Source organism: Equus caballus, chromosome 2 (genome assembly GCF_041296265.1).
Source record: "Equus caballus isolate H_3958 breed thoroughbred chromosome 2, TB-T2T, whole genome shotgun sequence".
NCBI classification, from domain to species: Eukaryota; Metazoa; Chordata; class Mammalia; order Perissodactyla; family Equidae; genus Equus; species Equus caballus.
Genome location: NC_091685.1, coordinates 10,627,412 through 10,651,266, shown reverse-complemented (window position 1 = coordinate 10,651,266; position 23,855 = coordinate 10,627,412). Strand labels below are relative to the sequence as shown.

The 23,855-nt window shown below is 51.0% G+C and overlaps 1 protein-coding gene across 1 annotated transcript in view; it reads right to left on the bottom strand.

Moving 5' to 3' along the window:
• TRABD2B (TraB domain containing 2B) overlaps positions 1-23,855 on the bottom strand; it is a 216,945-nt gene that overhangs the window by 169,980 nt on the left and 23,110 nt on the right. The window lies entirely within an intron of this gene.

Genomic DNA, 23,855 nt, shown 5'->3' with positions numbered 1-23,855 from the left:
CTTCACCTCTTGAGGAGCTGATAGCTTGGCAGCTCTGAAGCCCAGCTACTTGGATTTGAGTCTCTTCTCTGCCACGCACCATCTGTGTGACCCTGGACAGGTTACTTCACCTCTCTGTGCCTTAGTTTCCTCATCAACCAAATAGGAATCATCATGGAACTTGCCCACCAGGTTTCAGTATGAGGAAGAAATGAATTCACAGCTGTGAGATTCTTCCAACGATGCCTGGAATATTCTAAGTGTTCAATCAATGTGAGTCAGTAGTATACTATTGTCAAACGAATACTCATTAACTTTGTTTTGCCTGGTGCAACGCCGGACGGAGCTCAGGAAACGTTTGTCCAATGAATGAATAAACTCTCCTGGGGGCAGGGGTGATGCAGTCAGGTTTATTCCCACCTGGCATTAGAGAACTGGTCTGGAATGACTTCTTCTAGTCCCTTTTGTTCTCGGACCCCCTGATTCACTGGGGATGTCAAGAGCTCCTGGTACACCACTGATGTCACATTCTGCACCTATGGGTGAGCAAAAGCCCCTGCTCTCCTGGAGAATAAGCAGAGCAGTTCGTGGGCTCACCAGCCCAGAGCACTTAAGCACTTAAGACAGAGCAGGGCCAGAGCTGGGAGCCGGTGGGGTGGGCGAAGGGGCAGGAGCGGGCAGGCAGTGTCTCCACAGCTGGGGTGTTTACACATTTTTAGGGTCCTGCTCCAGCAACCAGCAAGTGTCAGTCCAGGAAACATCATCTCCCAGGCCAAGCAGGCTCGGGTGCTGGGTCGCTCCTCTTCGGGAGCCAAAGGGGCTGGACGGCAGCCTGGCAGCTTCGATGACACTCCCCGGAAAGACATCCCTCGCCACCCACCTAGTGGCCTCCAGAAGAGAAGAGCCAGCAAAAATGTGCCAGACCTCAGGCTTGGAACAAAATAATGATGACTATGACAACAATAATAGCAATGTTAACGATAATCATTCCTAACACCTACTGCGTATTTACTAGGTGCCAGGCAGGCACTACTTTGAGCTCTCCATGCGTATTAACTCACTTAATACTCATGACAACCTAGTAGGTAGTTACTATTATCATAGCCATTTCACAAATGAAGAGACAGAAGCCAGCAGGTGAAGGCACTCACCCAGGACCGGAAGGCTAGCAGGGGCAGAGCTGGCTACTTGAGAGTGTGTGCTGCTTACTTTCTGCGTCCCCAACATTCACCGATGTGTCATTTCTAAACAGTTTAGAGTTTTTATTGGGTTTTTGTTTTATTTTTTGAAAGCCTGAAGGCAAGAGCACTTGACCTTGACAGAAGAGCACCATCTTTGGAGCCAAGGAGCAGCAGATTCAAAACCCAACCATCTGGTTGTTCCGAGCCTTCAGGAAAGTTTCGCCCTCTCTCTGAGTCTTGGTTTCCCAGTCAAAACAGGAGGGTAACATTGGCTGCCCCAGAACGCAGTTCTGAGGGTTCAATGACAGGCACACAAAACCTCTACACCAGGACACTGGCACACAGCTAATGTTTAGTAAATGCTGGTTTTCTTCCCCCACTTTCGGCAAGAAATTTCAAATGTAGGTGAAAGATCCGTATGTTCCCCCACAGGTGAATTGTAAAAGGTAATTAATATTGTTATAAAGTGTTTATTGAGCATCTAGTTTCTGTTATTACAGGTCAAGCTGATGAACTCTCAGCCTGTATGGAGAAAAGAGCTAGGAAGAGGAAAAAGCACAAATAATCTCAACCAAAACAAATCCGAGCTCTTTTCTATTGGTTCTGGACCGTATCGCAGAATCTTAGTCCTGTAGAGTTGTGGAAGTCAGAATCTGATTCTTTATTACAGATGGTGAAACTGAGGCCTGGAGAAGGACAGGATCACATGTCCCATATTGGCACGTGGGTCTCCTGAATCCAGCCTGGGATGTGTCCACTCCATGAGGCATGCACATTTGTGTCCTGTGTCTCCGGAAAGAAATGACACAACGTAGAAGGTTTCACCATCTGTCTCTTTCCCAAATGTACACGAGATGCATCAAGGAAAAAAAAGGAAACACAGAATACAATAGAAGGAAACATCAGCTCCCGTTTGTGAGATACGCCATCAAATGGAATTTACTGAGAATCAACCATGTGCATTTACCATGCACCTACTGCCTGCCAGACTGCATGCTTCTTGCTTTACACACATCTCTTCTAATCAGTCCTGACAACAGTTACTTGAGGGTCACTCGGACACTCAGCTAGTAACTCCTGCACCCTAATATATGCTGCACACTGTCGTGAGCAGTCACCGGGGCCAGGGATCATCACCTGAGACTTGCAGAAGGCCTGAAAGGAAGAAGCAACCTAGGGAATAAGAGATGGCATTGCAAGACCAAGGAATGCATGAGCCCAGGGACGGAGGGGCCACGGGGCATGGAATTCCCGTGAGTGGGGGGAGAAAGTTAGATACAGCTGGGTACAGTGGAAAGAGAGCAACCTTGGCATTGAGCTGTGGATGGTGGGTCTCAAGAAACATCTGTTGAATGAATGAATGAATGAATGAATGCATGGATGAAGAGCCAGTGGAGAAAGAAGTAAAGATCAACAGGAGAAAAAGAAATCACTGACGAGAAGCCCTTCTGGAAGCAGAAGCCAAGACCGAGTTAGATGTGCAAGCGATTTCCTGGGGCTAATGCTCAGGAAGGGCCGAGGGGAGGGGCAGGAGAGAAGGGAAAGCTTTCAGACTGTGATGCTGGTGGCACGGAGAAGAGAGAGGGTGGAAGGAGGAAGGAATGTTGGGGTAGAAGAGCTGCAGATGGAAGCGCAGCTGAGGAAATCTCGGTGGCCCAAGACAGACTGTGCAGAGAGGAGTCTGAGCAGAAATGCTGCGCTCAGCTGCGGTCTGGGGCTGCTGGCGAAGGCGCTGCAGCTGGAGGCCTGGAGGCGTCAGGTCCCTGCACTCCCGGGCAGTGGGCTCGCCCTTGAAGGGAGATGTGAGTGGCACACGGCCATGGCCACCACAGTCAGAAATGTGACAAGTAGACTGATTCAGGAACACCAAGGAGGAAGGAAGCAGCTATGCCCTGGGGGTACTTCCCAGGAGCGATCATCTCAGGAGAGTCTTGGAAGTGGAGAAGATAAGAAAAGGGGGCTGGAATTCTCAGAATAGGGAACAGCCCCCAAAGGCACTGAGGTGGGATGGAGTCTGACTTGGGCAGCAGATACAAAGTGGTTCAGTGTTCCTGGAGCTTCGGAAGGGCTGGGGAAGGTGGGGAGCAGATTGTGGAGGGCCTGTGGGCTATGGGATGGATTCAGACCTCACAGTACAGGCAGTGGGGAGCCTTTGGAAGGACATTTCTGTTTCAGATCCCTGGGGCAGCCTATGCGGTGGGCGGAAGGTGGGAAGCCAGAGCGAGCAAAGGAGCAAGCTGCTGGCCCGTTCCAGGAAGATGAGGAGCCTCCAGAGCCAGCCTTGGACTGGACAGGGACGCAGCAGACGCTCCAAAACTCGTGTGAGAGAAAGAGGGAGTCAGGAAAGGTCCAGTGCTTGACTACCAGGACTGTACCAAACCTAAGAGATCTGCATGGCATTTGCTGCTCCTGAGACCTTAAAGTGTCACCACCTGCTCTCAGAGCTTTCATTTTGTTCATTATTCATTCATTTTGTTCATTGTTCATTATTAAGACATACTTTCCAAACAGTAAAATGCACCCTTTTAGTGTGAGTTTTGACAAAACCATAGTCACATAACCATTCATATTGAGATGTAAACAGCTCCAACACCGCAAAGAATTACCCTGTGTCCCTCAGTAGTAAACCCACCCCTCCCCTCCTGCTGTTTTCTGTCTCTCTAGTTTTGCCTTTTCCAGAATGTCATAGAAATGAACCACACACAAGGTGGCCTTTCCAGTCTGGCTTCTCTCCCTCAGCATGATGTGTCTGAGACTCCTCATGCTGTTGTCTGCATCAGTAGTGCGTTCCTCTTCATTGCTGGGCAGTACTCTACTGGATAGACATATCGCAGTTGCTTTATCAATTCCCCAGTTTAGGGGCAACTGGATTATTTCCAATTTGGGGTGATTATAAATAAAGCCACTATAAACATTTGTGTGCAGTTTCCGTGTGGATACGGGTTTTGATTTCACTTGGGTAAATATCTAAGAGTGGAATTTCCAGGAGTGGTAATTGTATGTTTAACTTTATAAGAAACTGCAAAACTGTTTTAGAGTGGTGGTTCCATTCTGCATTTCCAGCAGCAAGGCACAAGAGCTGCAGTTGCTCCATCATCTCGCCAACACTTGGTTCTGTCAGTTTTAACTGTAGCCATTCTAATAAGTATGTAGTAGCATCTCATTATAGTTTTAATCTGCATTTTCCTAAAGACTAAAGACGGTAAGCATTTTTCCATGTGCTTATTTATAATCCATATACCTCCTTTTGAGAAGTCTTCAAATATTCTGCTCATTTTTTTCATTGTGTTTGTTTACTTATTGTTGAGATTTGAGAGTTCTTTATATTTTCTGGATAAAAGTCCTTTATCAGACATGTGATTTGCCTTGTGCCTAATTTTAGGGAAAAGTATTCAAATTTTGCCACTATGTTTGATGTTAGCTGTAGGTTTTCTGTAGAAGTCCTTTTTCAGATCAAGTAAGTTTCCTTCTGATCCTAGTCTACTGAGAGTTTTTATCATGAACAGTGTTGAATTTTGTCAAAGGCTTTTTCTGCATCTACTACGATCATGTGAGTTTTTCTTCTTTAAAGCGTTGATATGGTAAATTACATTGATTGATTTTTTAACATTAAACCAGCCTTGGCTTCCCAGGATATTCCCCATTTCGTCACGACGTATTACCCTTTTAAATAGTGCTGGATCTGACTGTCTAATATTTTGTTTAGAATTTTTGCATCCATCCACATTCACGACATGAGGAGTGTGGGTCTGTAGTTTTCTTTTCTCATAATGTCTTTGTCTGGCGTTGCTATCAGGGTTATGCTGGCCTCACAAAGTTGGGAAGTAGGTTGGCAAGTGTTCCCTCCCCTAATCTCTCAAAGCTTTATATTTTCCCTTTCATTCCTCTTTGTAGTCTCTTCCATCTAAGTATTCAATTTTGCTAATTCAATTGACTTCAGAGACTACGTTGTGCTATACACAACAGCCCAAGGGGATGCGAAAAAAGGAAAATAAGACTAGGTTTCTTCCCTAAGGAGGTAAAGAGAAACAACAATAAGAGGAACCATTTATTGAGCACCTGCTCTTTTCCATGCATTTTACTACAATTAGTACCAAACCTTACTGCAATCCTGGTAAGCCAGTCTGAAGGATGAGAACATCGAGGCCTTGGCGAGTCACGCAGAGGCCTGCCTAAAGTTGTACAGCTCTCATGGCGCAGAGGTACGGTTTAAAGCCAGGTCCAAAGCTTATGCTCTTCCAACCTTATTTTGTCCTCTCTCCTAATATTTGTTAGTACTTACTAAGTGCTAGCTATTTTAAATGCTTTAAGGCTAGTATTCTGCTCATTGTTATTCAGCGCAACTTTACGAGGTAGGTGCCAACTTCCCCATGTTAACAGTGAGGAAGTTAAGATTCAGAAAGGCCAGTCAATGCTGGGAAACACCAAAGACCACAAGTGACAGGGGGCAGGAGGTGATTAACATAATACCATAATTAACACATACATATATAACTCGTACACAAAGCAGCTTTGTAGAAGGCTGTAATAGAGGCATAAACAGAGGGGGCGGGAGCCGGGGAGGCATTCACCGTGACCCGGACACCCCTGGAAAACGCACAGGAAAGCAGAGAAACAGTGAAACGAGACGAGAGGCTGGAAGAGCCAGAGAGCGGACTGAGTTAAAAATCTGGGTAAACAGCAAAGGGTGGACACGGCCCATGGAGCAAACGAAAGCCAAGACAAGCAGGGCACGTAGCTGGATTTTCCAGTGTGACGATGCTGACGCTGAGCAGGGCTGACAGACACTAAAATAGGAACAGCTCACATCTGCAACGCACTTTCCTTTCCAACACGTTATCTTCTCGATTCCCACAAGCGCCCTCGGAGGTCGTTCTTGGTCCATGTTTTACAGGCAAGGGCACTAAGGCTAAGCCGCGTGAACGGCTTCCCGGTGATTAAACGCAACCTGCCAGAAGCCCCAGGACCACACCTGATTCCTGGTCCAGGATTCTGCAGGGGCAGACAGGCATGAGCAGAGCATCCCAATAGCATGGATGCGAAGTCAGATAAGCACCTGAAAAGCCTCTGCGACTTTGGTGACCCGGGCTCTAAAACTCGAGGCCAAAATTCTGGAATTTGAGTTGAAAGTTCTGCAATCTTGATGACAGAGGTTCTAGAATCCTGGGGCCAAAGACTGTGAAATAGTGGGGATGGGCTCTGGGACAGTGGGGACGAGGACTCTGGCATCCGGGGCAAAGGGGCTGTCATTCTAAGGGCATTCCCTGAGCGATGGCCTGCCCGGGACGTCCTCTAGGGGAAGCGGATAGACCGGCTACTAAAGGTCCATAAGCAAAATGGCATCGTAAAAGGTCAAAGGGGTCAAGTCCAACGTGAAACTTCCAAATCTGTCACACCAGCTGACCTGTGGTCCCTGCAGAACCTGGGCTAAGAGCAGCTCTCTCAGGCCCTCAACGTCGCCCTCCTGAGGCCCCTGACCAAAGGGCAAGACACGGAGGACAGCCTTCAGACTTAAACGCCAAATGTGCAGACCTCCCTGCCTCCTCCTACTCCTAGGATTTGAAAAACAGGACCATATTTGGATTTTCAGGAGGGCGATGGAGAGGAAGCCCAGCTCAAAGACCTCACCCAAATTCTTTTCTTGGCACTCGGTTTGCTGAGAAGAGGAATGCCAAATCTTACCCCCCGAAAAGGTTCCAAGACCGTTCCCAAGTGACAGAATAGGATGGCCTCTCTCCCTTCCCTCCTTTTTGGCACCTTAATCTCTATATTCCTCCCTCGAAATTCCAAGACGGTTCCCTTCCTCTGGGTGACTTACACTCCCCATTGCTCTGCCTCGAAATCCTCTCCTCTCATGGGCCCCACCCAGCCTCAGCCGAGCCTCCTGACCCGCTCTCTCACCCTGAGTCGCCCTCCTTCCGTCCACAAGTCTCCAGCTCCCATGACTTTGCTAAGCACTTGACGTGCATCGTTTCACTGCATCCTCGCGACAAATCTGTCAGACGAGCACACGACGATGAACCTCATTTTACAAGTGAGAAAGCTGGGGCGCAGAGAGGTTATGTGAGTAACACAAGGATGCATGGTTGTAAATGTCAGAGTTGAGTTCAAATAATAACTGTACCACTACTAAAAATAATAGTAAAATCAGCTAATAAATAATAACACTAATCATAGATAATACTAATATAACGCTTCCCATGGGCCAGCCATTAGTCTAAGTACTTTTTATAAATTAACTCACTTATTCCTCAGAACAATCCTTGACGGCAGTACTACTATTATTCCCATTTTACAGATGAGGAAACTGAGGCACAGAGAGCTATGTAAATTGCCCAAGGTTCCACAGTCTGTTTGGCTCTGCAGCCTGGTCACCTAACTTCTCTGCCCAACTCTGCTGGCCCCTGCCCATCGGTCCACCTTATGACCACACCTTGGTGGGCCATGGTTCTTCAGATCTGTGTCCCCAGGACCCCAGAGACTTACTAGAGGAACCATAAAATATTCTGAGAGAAAGTCCCTGAAAATCAAGACACAACATTTCGGATTTCATTTATTCATTCAAAAAATACATATATTTGCCAAGCTCCTAGAATAGGCTGACATGGAGCTTTCATCCTAGTGGGGGAGACAGAAATACAACAAGCAAGCACATAAATACTGTGATTTCAGGAAGTGACAAATGATATAAAGAAAAGCAGAGGAAGGTAAGGAGTTAAGGAGTGTGGGTGCGGGGAGACCATTTAAATCGAGTGGCCCCCTGATCTGTCAACGACCAGCCACACCAACATCAGAGACGAGAGGTCCAGGCAGATGAGCTGCAAGTGCAAAGGCCCCGAGGCAGAGAGGAGTTTGGTGAGCTGAAGAAATGGCAAAAATGGAATGAGACCAGAGAGGGGAAAGCAAAGGGAGAAGTACTTGGTGAAGCCAGAGAGGCAGACAGGGAGCAGATCACGGAGGGGCCAGGCTAGACTCTGATTCTGTCCTGCATGTGATGAGAGGCTAAGGCCAGGTAATGAAGGGAGAGAGAACGAAGGCTGCAGAGAAGCAGGCAGGGAACTGAGGATGCCTGTAGAGGCTGCCTTGCTCACCCTCACCCTCTGCTGGCCCACTGATCACAAAGATCAGAGTGGCAGAAAGATGGGCCCCCAAACCTCAGCCACCAACACCTCGCTGTGTGAACCTAGCAGGTGGCCCATCCCCTTAGGGCCTCCATTTCTTCATCTGCAAAATGCCAATGGAAACAGCTGGCAGCGGTGGGAGCAGCACTGGGGCTCACCTGAGACCTGAACTCGGGCCTCGCTCCAGGATGGAGGAGGGCTTCACCTCTGTGGCCACAGGGCCCGGCACACGGCAGGCCCCGACACATTCCACGAACTAGGGCTCCAAACAGAGAGAGCTGGGGGGTCGGGGCGTGGCGGCCCCAGAAGGCCTGCAGGGCCTGGCCGGCTGGGCTGGACTGATCGGCCGAGGCCGGAGGCGTCTCCCTCCCTTCCTTCCCGGCAGCCAAGACAAGCGGGCAGCGGCAGGCCCACTGGACCGAGGGCAGACAGGCGGGCGGGCAGGCGGGGGCGAGCCGTCGGGCACAGGGAGAAAGGAGGGCATTGTCTGCCGAAACCCAACCAAGGGGCCAGGGCCACAATGTAGGGGATTCTTTCAGGAGAAACAGACATGCCTTTCTTTCCACCAACTGCTGCTAAAACAGCCCACTGGATTTGATTCTCTCCTATTTCACCCCCAAACAAATGATAAATAAATAAAGCTCGGGGAGCTGAGAGCACCAGGGCCAGGATCCTGGGCTCAGAGCAGACTGGACACCGTCCTCCCAGGGCGGGCGGGCTTCCGTGCCAGGTGGCCTGCCCGCAGTCCTGCTGCCAGGCGCGTGGGAGAGGCCCTGCGGCCGGAGGAGGTCCCTGCAGATGTGGGGCGCAGCTGGTGGGCTGTGCTGTCCTCAAACCCGAGGGGACAAGTGGTGGAGAGGGTGGGGAAGGACATCAGAGGAGGAGATGGGGCCTGGCTACAGGAAAGCAGGCTGGTGGTCCCCGATGGGCACCAAGTCAGAAAAGGTCCCCGCGTCTCCTGACCCCTCAGGTTTGTCTGGAGGTTGGCTCCGGAGGGATTTCACTGGCACCATCTGCACAGTCCCCCCAAATGCTCAGTGAGGTGACAGAGCAGGCTGCTCCATTCTCCCTCTGTGTAAACTAGGTGGCGGAGTCCCAGAGGTGACGCACCATGCTCAAGGCTACAAGCCAAGGTCATCATAGAACACCAGCGGTCCCCCCAGCGTCCTTGTTTTCCAGGGGGTCAAACTGAGGCATGGAGCAGGAAAGGACTCTGCCTGCTGCCATAGGAGCCTGATCTTCTGACATCCTGACTCAAATACCCAGCATCCTCAGCGACCTGACCAAGGAGGAGCCTTCTCTTGACCCAAGGATTCCTCCCCGGCATGTGTGGCCCCTCAGAGGAGTGAGCTGCAGCCTCAGCTGAAGGTGCTGAATGTTGTGCCTGTGCCACTGCAAGGCACCCCTCAGTCTGAGGCCCCCACCACATCATCTTCCCATCCGACCCTTGGTGCTATGCTTGTTATCCGGCTCCTGCTGTTTTCCGTCCTACTTGTCTAACCCCCTTCCTTCACTGAGGCCTTGGGTATACCTCCTCCTCCGGGAAGCCTCCCAGCTCACTCCTGCCCCCACTCACCTAGCCCTCCTTATAGCCTCTGCTGCACGTCCTGACACCCGGGCTCCACTGAGACTCTGGGCAGAGACATCCTGCGGCCCCTAGGTAGGGTGCAAAGGGCAGCCAACCTATACTCAGCCCACACTGAGAGCATGCCAGGCTGCTTCAGCCCTCCGGTCCCACCCCCTGGTTGGTGTTCCCTGTATCTAAGGCACTTTCTTCTTTCCTCCTGAAGTCAAACTCATCTTTCGCTAGGATTCCTTCCCCTATACCCAAGGCCCTGGCGCACACCCCTCTATCTCAGCACTCGTCACCCACTCCTGGGCTCACATGCCTGTCTCTCCCACCACACGGGGAGCCGCGCAAGGGCAGGATGCACCGTGCAGAGAGCAGAGCCAGCGCCAGGGCTCCTGCAATCCGCGCCTGTCTCCACTCAGTACGTGCTGAGCTCCCAGTGAGGGAGGGGAACCACCCTGCTCCTAGACAGCTGCTCTCCCACCTCACTTATCTCCTGTCCGGGGGCACCGTGACCTCCCCCAGGGCAGGTGCCACCATTCTCTTCTGGGTCTTTGCTACTGTTAGCTTGCCCGGGGAGGCCTGAATCTCTTCTCACAGTCTCATTCTGCTGTGGCACAAGAGGAACCCTGCCTGGCCCACACCCCCTGGCCCAGGTTCCAGCTCAATCCACAGGCGACCCAGCAACGCTGGCTATCACTCAAGGTTCGGGAAATGCTTGCTTTGTTTTAAATTTCCTAGCTCCTGACAGCACGTGACTGAAGAGTGCCTCGGAGGACTGTCCACATGGCCCAGAAAAATGGGACAGGAGGAGCTGGACAGGCAGGACTCGTCCCAGTGCAGACGAAGCACAGAGGGGGCTGGGCCAACTCTGAGGAAAAACCAGCGGCTTTTTGAGAGAAATCAGGACAGCCGAAAACCGAACACATACGTACGTGCAACATCCTCAGTCCTCCCTCGGAGCTTTCGAGAGACACTTTCAAAGCATTTCATGACATCATGTCAAACGTTTCCAGGCATCCAAGGCAGAGTTTGGCCCTAAATACTGCATGTTCCAGGCACAGGGTCCTTTGCTCTTAGAATCACAGGGCTCGACAGGACCCAGCACACTCCCTCCCACTCTGGACCTTCCTCAAGCTCCCTCTTGCCTCTCCTCACACAAAAGAAAACCTCTCCTACTTCCAGAGGCCTCCAGGGCTGTGGAATGGCCACACGTCCAGCGCAGCTCTGCACAGGGCAGAGAATCAGTCTGAGTGACATACAAGAAAGACACCATCAGGCCACCCAGAACCTAGCAGTCTGTGACCTGCTGCCCCATATTCTTAAGTAACATGAAGACCATGAGCTCGCACCCCAAGGTTGCTCTGAGGATGAATGAGGTGCACTGCTGTTGGTGACAGTGCCGAGCTCGACACTCGGCTTCAGAAGACACTTAGAAAACATGTTTCCTGTTCCCTTACGTGGCCTGGGGGTGGCGGCTGGTGGGGGGAGAACGCCCTACCCAGGGCTCTTCCTCCACTGCTCTTCCTAAGAAATGGCTCGGCCTCCCTCTTAGGCATTCAATTGACCGCAGAGAAGCAGACAATCTGAGCTCCCCTCTCCCTCAGCGCGGCGGCCAGTTTCTCCTCTCTCGGCAGACCTCATTCTGCAGAGGGTTACGATTCATTCAAACAAGCATTTCCCAGGGCCTACTGTGTGCCCAGTTACAGGAGAAGTTCAGCTCCCAGCTTCAAAGGATTGCAGAAACAAGAGATACCAAGTTACAAGGAACACGGGAGAGTGGACAGGTGGACAGTAGGTGACGGGCAACTTGAAGACGAGTGAGTGATTCCTGGCAGTGGAACCCTGGGGCATGTTCTTCCTACTACCTCACAGAGGTCGCAGTCACAAAGGCCACGCTGGACACCCGAGTGCCTGGTCAGGCCTCGAAGGCCCCACCTCCCTTCTCGTAGAAATTCTCCTCCATCGGCTGGCACCTGCTCAGTGGTCCTGCCTGCACGGAGCACTACCCACCAAGGGAGCAGACCTGCAGAGCTCCCAGCCTGGTGGGAGCCCCTTCGATACTGAGGGTAATTGCAATATCGTCTGATAAGTGCTATGAGGAGGCGGGGGAGGGGCAGTGGGAATGCAGGGGAGGGAATAACGAAAATGGTGCTTGGGATAGGGAGCTGCCAAGAGCTTTCCAGGGGAGAGAACACTTGAGCTGACATTTGGCAGAGGTCATGAGGTTGAGCCGTGGTGCTTGTGTGTGCATGTGTGCGTGCACGTGCATGCGTGTGTTAGGAGACATGGATTTCAGCAGAGGGGCCAGCCTGGGCAAAGTTGCAGAAGCTCTCGGAGGCTGGGCACAGGGCAAGCTGCCGTCTCCTCTGACGTCTAACCCCGCCGTTTGGGGCCGCTACATCTCCTCTCCCTCCTCTTGGCCCTGAGGATGGCTGTTGTCCCAACTTCTGTCATTGGTCTCCTCTCTTTCTCTCTGTGCTCCGTCCCTTCGCCGCCCGTGGCTTCCGCTCTGCCCCGAGGCCTCCTGAATCCTCATCTCCAGCCCAGACCCCACTCCCTGAGGCCCCGCTGCCTGACAGCCTGTCCAGTGGGGCCCCTCACATTCACCTGGAGTCCTACTAGATGGAAATGGAATTCATTTCTCCCCGCAGCTGGCCTCCCCTCTGACACAGCCCCCACCCCCATACACGTGTGTTCTGTATCTCATCAGCCACTAGGCTCTAGGGCTTTTCCCTTCGCGATGTTTCTCCCATCTCACCTTTCCTCACCGTTCCACGGCCTCCACTGAGGCCTTTGCACTTTCCAGACTATTGATTACAAGGAGTGAGAAACTGCTCCGACCGCCTCTAGTCATCTCCTCCCCCAGTCTCCTGCTCCCCCACCACCTGTCCTGTGTCCTGCCTCTCCTTTACGACCCAACTGTCTACAGCATAGACGGATAGAACAGTAGAGACTCTGTCACCCTCTGATCCATTGTAACAGTCGGCTCAAACAGCAGCCAGGGCTGCTCATCACCAGCTTTGTTTCCAAGGCTCCCTCGGCCTGGCCTCATCTCCTCAGTCTAATCCCAGGCTTCTCCCCTCCACGCACGGGCCATCCCTCTGTTCCAGGCACACAATTCTACTCAAACTCCTTGATCTCACCAGGCACAGGCCCACTCAGCGTTCACTCACTTCCCTGCCTCTGCCTGGGATGCTCTGGTCATCCACGTCCTGCCCATCCTCCCAGGCCCCACCGCAACTCAAGGCCTTCAGGAAGCCCCTCCCACCCCGGCTCAGCCTCTGATGTCTCCAGGCCCCCTTCTCCACCTCCTTCCTATTCGGGATGGGGGTCACTGCTGACTCTGCTCCTGTGGTCCTTAGGCTAAGACCCACCAGGACGGGAGTCCACTGACCAGCAATGCCAGCAGCAGGGGCTTGTGGTCTGGCTGCCATAGATTGATTTCAGTTAAGCCTGAAAGGAACTCTGGGCAACATGTATCTGCTAGGCTTCTGCCTCAGTTTCCTTCCTAGGCATTCAGACAAATCCCTGAACTCTGGCTACATAGTTGACTTTGGACTGCTCTCCCTGATCTTGCCAGTTTCCTGGATGCTATTTGCTAAACTCCCCACCATTCAGTAAGAGTGTGTGAGTGTGTATGTGAGTGTGTGTGTGTGTGTGTGTGTCTTGGGAGGGGGGAGGTCTTTGTTGCTCAGAACCAGGCGGAAGCTGCTGGCTACTCAATTTCGCCTATGACTTCCTGCCTCCACCACTGTGGAAACCCACTCGCCTGGTCATACCCGGGCAACAGAGAGCTACAGCTTCAGAAACCCAGCTCAGACTGACCACAGCCTGCCGAACAATCTATTTCCCACTGCAGCTCCCACTCCTCCTCACTTCATCCTTCTAGAAAGTGAGCTGTACTCTATTTTCCCTCGACCCTCAGATCCTGACACTTGCCCCCCTCTTCCCATAATAACATGAAAAAGAGCTAATAATTATTACTTCCTCGGTGCCAGGCACTGTTCTAAGCACTTGACAGATATTAAGTCATTCAGGCCTCATGACGACCCTCTGAAGTAGGTACCATCACACCGCCATGTGACAGGAGACCGAAGCAGCGGCACTAAGCGGTGACATCAGCACGTGCCTCGAGGCTTTCTAGCCTCAGAGTGTGTGCTCTTTGCCCCTCTGTTTCTCCCCGTATCTCATACCACCCAGTAGGAGCACCACACGCACTGGTGCAGTCTGACCCCTGCCCCAGGGCTCCCGGCCTGCACGCGCCCGGCATCCAGCACGGGGCTGCCTGCACTCAGAGGAAGGGCGTCTACTCTTCCACACCACGCAGAGGCGCCAGGCAGGGGGCCTGCTGCCCAGCCGGGAAACAAGGTACACCCGGCTGCTGACTTACCTATGAATTGGAATTGAATTTCTATAATTCCAGAATTTATTCAGTCACTCAGTAAATACTGATGACATGCTTGCTGTTGCTAAGTATCAGCTGTGTTCTCTCCGGAGCAGTGAGCATAAACCGATGGAAACACACACATGCGACAGCCCTCCTCCCAGACGGGGGCTACAGGCTCCTGAGAGCAGGGCCCTCCCCACAGACAGGGCCTGGCAACACACATTCCAAGCACTCAAGACGTGCTAGTTCAAGACAGCGACAGACAGCAGGCGACATCCGGGGGAGCCCTGGAAGTCCTGTACTGCCTCCACCCCCAGGTGACAAGACCAGAAGGCTGGAGACCAGAACCCAGCCCTCCTGACTCTCCAGCACCTGGAGCTGCTTCTTGGGGGCAAGAAAAGTTATCTCCCCACCAAAGCCTTTCAGAGAAAAAGAGCAGGCCGTTCCTTTAAACAAGGGCATGAAGAGCCGGAGCCAAAAGAGCAACTTCAATTAATCCCGAATGTGGGAAGAATTCTGGTCAGAGGAACGGAAAAGGTAAGTCGAGAAAAAAAGTTGGCATCGAGCAGCGGAGATAAACTGAGCTGATAAATGGCCTTTGAACACTCGGGTTATTTATTTATTTGCTTCCAGTTCTTGTGCGGTTGTTAATTCCAGCTAAAATTCCCCAGCACCCTGCTCACATGTGTGGTACATTATGTACCCATCTGGCAGCAAGACAGACACCTCCCCTGGCAACTGTGCTCCGGAGTTTCAAACACACTTACATGGTTGTGTCCCAACCACACAACACAGAAAAGAACACCCGGCGTCGACTGCATGGACTCTCTCCCTGGCAGGGCTGCTGGTTAACAATGCAGAAGTTCAACAGACACATGGGGAAGCGAACCCGGGCTGGGCCCAAAGCAGGACTCACCGAGACCCTGTGTGGAGTGGAAGTGGACGAGGGAGAGGCAGAGAGAGGCGCGGGCTGTGGCAACCGTGGGGCTGCCCTCTCAGCTCCCCTCTGCGAGATGAAGATAATTTGTTCTGGAGATTTTTTTTTTTTTTCACATTCCCTCTGCTTAAACAAACCCTGCTGAAAAGGACTCCCGCTCTGATTGTCCGTGGAAAGGTTCCCTGGAATGTTGGACCAAGCCTCTGGAATGTATAGATTTAACGAGCCAATTTGGAAATTAACGGAGATGAAAAGGGAGTGTTCTGGTTACATTACACACAGAATCACTCACCTGAGTGAGCACAGGGTCCCAAGGTACACTGCCGCTTCCCGCCGGTGGCTCAGCACTTTCCAGGCACAGAACCTGGGCCACTCTGCAATTTGAGGATAGGAAGGGCTGGGAAAGATCGCCCATAGTCTTCATTAAGAATGCTGAAATGGGGGGTCAGCCCCATGGCCGATCGGTTAAGTTCGCGTGCTCCGCTTTGGCGGCCCAGGGTTTCGCTGGTTCGGATCCTGGGCGTGGACATGGCACCACTCCTTAGGCCATCCTGAGGCGGCATCCCACATGCCACAGCTAGAAAGACAACTAGAATCTACAATTAGGTACTGGAGGCTTTAAGGAGAATTAAAAAAAAAAAAAAAGAAAAGAAAAGATTGGCAACGGATGTTAGCTCAGGTGCCAATCTTTAAAAAAACATAAACAAACAAACAATGCTGAAATGGGGCCAGCCCGGTGGCTTAGTGGTTAAGTCCACACTCCACTTCGGCAGCCCTGGGTTCGAGTGTTCAGATCCCGGGTGTGGACCTACACACCACTCATCAAGCCACACTGTGGAGGCATCTCATACAAGATAGAGGAAGACTGGCACAGATGTTAGCTCAGCGACACTCTTCCTCAAGCAAAAAGAGGAAGATTGGCAACAGACGATAGCTCAGGTCCAACCTTCCCCACCAAAATAAAAAACCCAAAACAAAACAAAAAAGAATTCTGAAATGCTAGTAACATGGTTTCCAAACTCTTTACCAAGGAAAGACCTTCCCACTCTTGGCCTGATGAGCATCATGTTTTGAAATATTTCCCCTACGAAATAAAACGCATCCCTGTCCCAAATGATTGTGTCAATATGCCAGGCCAGGCTTCTGATCAGGAAAGAGAATTTAAGCCACGGGTATTGATATATTTTGGGGGTGAAAATTTGGCATTTGAGTTATCTTTGCAGTTTTGCCTCCAATAAATATAATAGTCCTTTAGCTGTTTATTTAATATTGAGCAGCCTTGGGGTTTCAGCTACTACCTTCTCCACGGCTAGGGAACTTGGGGCGCAGGCTGGAACCAGCACTTCATCCTGCTTCTCTGATGACACAGGTGAGGCGACGGGATCACAAGGAAGGAAGACAACGTGCCCATCAGGCTGCACAGGCCTTGGCCCTGGGAGGCCCTGCCCCAGGGGGACGCTGCTCCCCACCCCAGGCTCTGCCTATCTCTTTAGAGCCTTCTCCCCTCCATTCAGGGCACTGAGCCATCGGACTCGGTCTTCAAAGAATCGGTCTCTCTGGTTCAGAGATGTTCTCGGGGACTTAAGGAACTGCATGTGATGCTTCCTTGGTCCCCTTTGATTCTTCCTCCAGGACTTGATCAAGTGGGTTCGACTCAAGCATCATGCTCTTGATGCTTGAGTCGAACTGCAGTTTCAGTCCTAAGTCCCCGCAAAGGGGGAGACCCCCCGTCAGATGGGAGAGTGGAGCGTACCAGCGAGGGCATAAGCCTGACTTTCCTGGGAACTCGGGGCTGCATCTCCACATTACAAAGTGACAGGCACACCTGGCAGGGTCCAGGCCCAGGTGACAGACCCAGACTTGCAATGAGGCATCCCCCTCCTCACACAAAATCCCCTTTGGAGCCAGAGGTTCTGGTGAACTCCCGAGGAGGACACCCCGGCAGAGGGGGCCAGCCGGATGCTCCCTGGCTCAGTGCAGTAACATCTGGCATCTGACTGCCCCCTCCCTCCTGTGTCCTGATCAGCTGCCCAGTTGACCCTGGCCCTGCTCCCTCCCCCACCCAGGAAGAAGCTGACCTCTGGAGGAGTCTGTTTCACCAGGGTCTCTGACAAGGTACCTGGTCTCTAAATGTACATGAGGAAATGGGCTTCCACCTTCCTTCTTGACCGGTAATCTGGGGTTGGCCTGAGTCAGCCGGAGCCCCACCCACTTCTAACGCTCTAGATTCAAGGTCACAGAGAGCTGGGGTACCCAGAAAAGGTTTTTGAAACTCGCAGCAGCCCCTGCACGAGAAGAACAGAGCAGGGAAGCAGGAATTCCCCTCCCTCTACTCTCCCCGGCCCACCGAGAAGAAGAGTTTGCAGGCAGACACTCCTCACTGTTCACAAAGCAGGGAAAGAACCCAAACGAACAAAAAGCCCGAGCCACACCCAGCATCATGGCCACGTGAAGCCATATATGCTGCCTGAACAGCTGTTTGGCGCTGTTTACAAAGAGACCTATTTAGATGGTTCTGAATATCAGCACAGGGTCCAGGTTTTGAGTCCCACGTGGTGACTTTGCCATAAGTAGCAGGGAGGTGGCAGGGATGCACCTCATGACATCTGGAGGCACCAGCCAGGCCATGGGAACCCAGGCGGCTGCTCCCCAGTACAGACACATGCAGCCCAGAGCCTTCCACACGCCTTCTGGAAGGCAGCTGTCCTGTGCTTGTCAGTATTTATGGCCTTACAAGCAGGGTTCTTGATTTGCCCAGCTGTCACTTGGCACCAGAAGAAATGTCACCTATTTCTAGTTGCTTAAGATGAAGGTCTCACCTTAGGAGCCAGGAAGGGACACATCCACACTCAGCTTTCAACACAACGACCAAACGAGGTGCTTCCTGGACTGCCCGATGAACACAACAGAAACCTCGGTAATTCAGACCCACCTGGGAGAGGGCCGCTGTCTTAGCTAGCTTCGGCTACCAGAACAAAATACCACAGCCTAGGTGGCTTAACAGAAATACCTTTGCTCACGGAGTTGGAGGCTGCAAGTCCAAGATCACTGTGGCCAGCACAGGCGAGTTCTGGCGAGCGCTCTCTTCCTGGCTTTCAGATGGCCACCTTCTGGCTGTGTCCTCACGTGGCAGGGAGCGAGCGAGCTCTCTGAGGTCTCTTCTTATAAGGGCGCTAATCCCATCACGAGGGTTCCACCTTCACGACCTGGTCTAACCCTAATTACCTTCCCAAGGCCTCATCTCCAATATCATCACAGTGCGGGTGAGGGCCATAGCATACGAATTCTGGGGAGACACAAACAGTCCAAAGCAGTCGCTAACTTGAATGGCAGGCTGCAGTGGATACACAGATTTATATTTCGATAACAGAGCTTTGCCCAATCTTAAAAACAAATTTTAAAATCAATCACGTGAAGCCTTCAGTTAGCTTACATCAATTTAGTTTACGTATACTATACATCAATAGTATACACTAATTATACTTTAATAAAGTTGAGAAAACTTTTTAAATTGAAAACCCACGTCAGTCACTTGACGGTTGTTTAAATTCCCTCAACCACGTGCTCAGATGAGTAGGTACCTGCCCTTCATTAGAACAGCTCCTGTGACAGGAGCCCACAGCCCACCAAGGTAGCCGTCCATTCCATGACTGGACTTCTCGACTATTAGCAAATTCTCCCTTTACTGAGCTGAAATTGAACTCCTGGAAGCTTTCATCCTCTAATCATGGCTGTAAAGAACATACTGGAACCCTGTGCTGAGAGAGCGCCCTTCAGAAACTGAATTAACTGGATTAACATTCCCCCCCTCCATAGCTCACAAGTATATGTGAACAAACACCAACACACACAGACACACACAGACACACGCAGTGATGCTTCACGTCTCTAGAAGGCCCCTATCTAATAATTTCCCGTGTCCAGAACACATGTTCAAACAACAAAATTGACACCACACTGCATTCGTGCACTTGACTCCTAGAATGCCTCAGCATCTTCATCTGAAATGATTTAGTTTAGCAGCTGACTCACTTTTAATAAATCTGGTTCTCTAGCTTCCTAGTCCACAAAGATTAAAAGCAGCCAATAAGTTGCAAAGGATGCTGGCTCCAGTAAAAAGTCAAAACGTTCAGACTGACCGATGGGGGAGATGGAGAAATGGTCAGCAAGACTCCCAGGAACTCCCAGGACTGGCAGCAGCCGAGGGTCGTCCACTGTCACACACCTCATCACTGGACGTCCAGGGTCACCGCAGATGACCCTGAGTCTCCGACTGAGGAGTCTGCTGTGGTGTGTGACAAACAGATTTTTAAAAGCTTCCCACCCAAAGTGGTTATGTCAGGTCAGCTAACATCAAGATGCCTAAGGGTTACGATGTTATTATCTAGATAATTCATTTTTGGTGGAAGAGCTCACTCTAAACTGATGTTGCCTAAATGAAGTGTTGCTGTGTGTTATCTCACAGCATACAATATGGGTTCCAGGGACAAATGACAGTGATGATTATAATGCACAGTGCAGAGACAGGCATGTGGTAGGCACCTCCCTGGTTGACTGACTCCCACGGTAACTGGAACTAGACAAGAAAGTCCTGCCTAGTAGAGATACTTACATTACCTGCTTTCATAGAGATAAGAACAGTCAAAATTAGCATATTAATATTTGATTCAAAATAAATAACATCCCTGTCTTGTGATAACCATGTGTTCACGACCCAGATGCACATTCCCTCATAAATATTTACTTTCAGTTCTAATTTGCTCAGTAACTCCTTTTCCTAGGGAGCCCAAGAACGGAAACTGTCAACTACTCCTATGACAACAGCTGTGGCTTTACTCCCCCCTCCACCCAGGCCCCGAGCCCCCAAGCCAGCCGCAGGAAGGCCAGGACCTTAGGCCTGAGCAGCCATGAAGGGATGATGACTCTTAGTTGTCTGGGCATCTGGAGGAAGGACAGCTAATGCCAAACAATGATCAATCCAAAGTCATGCATCTTGGGTTCAGGAACACAGGATCCCACCCACGTGTGCACATGTGCGCACACACTCCAAGACAACACCAGCCCTTGGAATCCCCTCAGCCACTCAGCATGCGTGAGCCCAGGGGCAGAAGCAGCAGCAACAGCTGGGGGTCAGATGCTGCTCGGAACAGCCAAGACGGTCTCTGGGGGTCAGGCGGGAGTACTTCAGAGCCTCCTTACCCTGTCTTAACCCTATTTTCATAGCACATATCACCTTCTAGCCTACTATTGTATTTACTTATTATGTTTATTATTTGCTGCCTGTCTGTCCCCCTTAGAATGTCAGATGCACAAGGCCCCTGAACATGATTTTGTTTTGGAGTTGTGCTCTCAGCACCCAGGACACTCCCTGACACAGAGCATGTGCTTGGTAATAAGTTGTCAAATGAATGATAAATGAATGGGCTGATCCTGCAGCCTAAAGAAAGAGATCAGCTCTGGCAAGCACTTGGTACACACGCCACCTGCAGTTTCTCCTGCGCCCTCCATCAATGCATCAGAGCCCTGTGTCCCATGCATCCAAAGGAGCCTCAGAATCATTCTCAACCCAAGATTTCAGGCAGCCACTACCATTAGCTCCTTATTCACATAGGAAATGGGCTCTGCTTACTATTAAGCCCAGGCTGCTGCCATTGAAGCCTGGAGGTGTTGTCTGCTTCTTTGTTTCTCTTTCCTGGAGTGGTGCTAAGGTAGGAGGGTGGGGTTGATGTCTCCTGACCTGTGTCAGGTGCAAATAAATACTCACTGGGGGAGTCTGCTCACATAAGCAGGGACCCTGGGATGCAGCCCTGACCAGACAGGGCCTGGACTTAGGGTTTATCTTCATCTCCACCAGCCTTGGGCACTTTCGAGAAAGCTGACATCCACGCTCAGCCTCTCCCACATGCCATCCCAGAGGATCCTCACACCTTGCAGGAAAGGAACTAGACCACCTTTCGAGACTCAGTCAAGTGATGACTTGCTCAAGGTCACACACCGGCAAGAACAGACTTAGGATCTGAACCTAGTCCTCTCCGTGGCCATTTGACAGAGGAGGAAATAGGCTGGGAGAGGTCCAAGATTTGCCAAAAGTCACACTGTAGGGATTTAAGAATGACTAAACTATGTGCTCCTCTAAGCAAGAGACCGCCTCTCAGCCATCAGCATCTCCCCATCGCCCAGCCTGGGGCCTGGTCCAGAGCAGATGAACAAAGGAAGATACGGACACAAAGTCTAAAAAGATTGGACAGCCTGGTCTAAAAGGAAAAGTCAAATACAAGTGGAATCCACAAGCCTGGTGGCCGCTGCAGAGACAGCCGTGGGTTTTAGCGCGAGACACATGACATTATCCAGGTCCCAGGTGAGGCCAGAGGAACTGATGCTCATCCCACTGTGTCCTCATGACTGAGAGAGGGGCGCGTGCCTTCCCCCTTCCCATGCCCACTCCCACATCCCAAACCCTTCCTCACTCTCACATTCCAGCCCTTCGTCCTTGTCAGCCAGACTCTCTTTCCAGAATGTACGGTGAAGGACCCCACAGATCTCTCCTCAGGCTCTCCCCAGCCCTGATCCAGACTAAAGTACTTGTCCATTTTGAGACTTCAACAAATATTGGTGAATGAATGAATAGGGAAATAGTTGAATTATCAGAGACTTCTATTGTCTGAGTCCTCATTATCAAAGCCCTAGACAATTTTGTTATACATTTATTCATTCAACAAACATTGTATAAGTACCTACTACATAAGAGGCACAGTGCTAGGCTCTGGGATACACTCAGGAGCAAATAGCAGCAGCTTTTCAGGTCCACTGACCTTAGTCTCCTCTCCTCTCATTTTAATAGTTCTGCACTTATTTTCAAATTTACTCGTCTATAGCTGGTTTGGATCTCATCCCTCTGTGCTCAACAACCTTCAACGGTCCCACTGCCTATTGGAAAATGATCGAATTCCTTACACTGATATTCAAGACCTTCTGAGATTCACTGAAACCTATACCTCCAGCCTCAGCTGCCATCTCTCACTCCCTCTTTCCCTCCAGTACACGTGTTATGGGCCAGCCCGTGCCTGTGGTGCCCTTCTTATCTGTACAAGCCAGCTACTGCTGTGTTACAGACCACCCCAAGGATTTGTGGCTTAAAGCAATAATCACTTCTTTTTCCCGTGGGTCAGCGAAGGGTTGGCTGATCTGGGATGGCTGGGTTCAAGCTGTATGTCCATCTGGGCCTCGCTCTTCATTGTGGGTTGGGCTTAGGTCTGCTGCGTTTATTCTGGGACCCAGGCTGGAGCGGTGACAGCTACATGGGACAATCTCTTCTCATGGTGGTGAACAGAAGCACAACAGGGTGAGCCCAACTAAGCAAGCACATTGAGGTTCTGCTCCCTTCATGTCTGCTAATGTCTCGTTGGCCAAAGCAAGTCAATGACAGAGCCCAAAGTCAAGGAGCCAGGAAGTACACTTTGCCCGACATGAAGCCAAAGCAAGCCACATGGCCAAACCCCACATCTCTGGAGGCTGGGGGAAGGCAGGGCAGGGAGTGAATATTTTTGAACAGTGATCTAATCTAACACCCCATCTCTGCCTAATGAAATTGGACAGTATGGTAAAAGAAATCAGGCATTGGAAATGGAAGGCCTGGGTTTGTATCATAGTTATACATCCTACTTGAAGAAGACCTCCAACACAGTTTATTCCCAAAATATTTCATTCATCCAGTACCTGTGCACTGAGAACCTGCTCTGTGTAGGAACTGCTTGCCAGGCCCCGAGCCAGCCCAGTGAAGCTGTCCCTGCTCTCCTGGTGGCATTGATGAAGCTCTTAACCTCTGAAGAGTGTCAGGTCTCTTATGCACAGAGTGGAGAGAAACAACCTCAAAATTCAGGAGAAAACCATGAGAAGCTGGCCGCCTGGGGACAGCTACAAGCGCAGAAAGGCCTATATCTAACACCATTCCTTCCATGATGCCCAGGCGAGCGAAGCTTGTGGGAAGTGACCTCTTACCAACCTGAATCCTTAAAACAACTAATTACCATGTGGTTGAAGGCCTATCCAATCAACGAGAATTTACTGAGGTCCACCTGGTGCCAGGTAGACCTGCCTGGCCCCAATTCCCTGCCTCACACACACTACCTTCTCCAGGGGAAGACAGGTGCCTTCTTCCAGGGTTCCCTGACAGCATCCAGCCCAGCGCCATGTCCACAAGAGGTGCTCAACACCTACTGCTCACCAAGACTCCAGAACCTCCGCAAGGGCTTTTCTTACTCTTTCCTAGAAACAGCCTCAATAACTGAGATTCCCACCGAAGCCTTCCCATTCACCCAGAAAGAAAAATGCAGTTAATCAAAGCAATCTGGCCTTTTCTTTCCATTCCCGCTGGCCCTCCACCCCCACCTCCCTAAGTGAGTAAATGTTCTAATGAGGATTTGGCACACGTACCTTGTCAAAGACGGTGCTTTGTGGTATCTCATGGAACACAGACAGGTTAAAGAGCCAGCAGAGAGTGACTATCAGCAGAGAGCAAGGAGGAAAGAACACAGCGAAACATCAAGATAAAAACTCCCTCTTGGCCTCAGTCGGTAACCCCTAATCACACACAGACGGGGCCGAGCATGCAACTCTCTGTGCCTCTCCGGCAAAAACAATGCTAATTAAGTAGTTATAAAAATTATTGTTATTATTA